Source organism: Brienomyrus brachyistius, unplaced genomic scaffold (assembly GCF_023856365.1).
Source record: "Brienomyrus brachyistius isolate T26 unplaced genomic scaffold, BBRACH_0.4 scaffold549, whole genome shotgun sequence".
Lineage (NCBI taxonomy): Eukaryota > Metazoa > Chordata > Actinopteri > Osteoglossiformes > Mormyridae > Brienomyrus > Brienomyrus brachyistius.
The window spans coordinates 59,054-59,579 of record NW_026042824.1 but is presented as its reverse complement, the minus strand read 5'-3'; the positions used below and the strand labels follow the sequence as shown (position 1 = coordinate 59,579).

Below are 526 nucleotides of genomic sequence, written 5' to 3'. Positions count from 1 at the left end.
TGTTTATATCTCTTATTAAGGATCCATCCATCCATACATCAATTATCAAAACCACACACTTACAATTCGAGTCTAGTTTCATATGCTGCGCTGCTGAGCGACCCGCAGAATATTATGCATGAGTACAAGTCACAAGCCCCGTTTCCACTAACACGGGGCCGGTTCTAGCTTGGTGCCTTTTGAGACCGAGGCAAAAAGATGCAGACTCTCCCCGTCGGGGAATCGAACCCCGGTCTCCCGCGTGACAGGCGGGGATACTCACCACTATACTAACGAGGAGATGTACGCGCACTACTTTTACATCTTCAAGATAAACAGCGGATGACTACTAACATTTGCGAGTAATCAATGACTGAGCTTCATGTCATGACCATGGTGCTCAAGAGAAGAAAAAATACATAATGTACGTCCACTGATACCAGAACAACCATATAGCTTTATACTAAGACGATGATTAAACGGAAAATTCCTTTACAAAACACTGCCACAAAATCATAGTTTCGCAATATTACATCGTGCAACGGGA

General features: G+C 43.7%; 1 non-coding gene across 1 annotated transcript; it reads right to left on the bottom strand.

The window, feature by feature from the left end:
- Window positions 1–207: 207 nt before the first annotated feature.
- trnad-guc (transfer RNA aspartic acid (anticodon GUC)) lies at window positions 208–279 on the bottom strand. Its single transcript has one exon. It is a non-coding gene; the product is annotated as a tRNA-Asp (tRNA).
- Window positions 280–526: the final 247 nt, after the last annotated feature.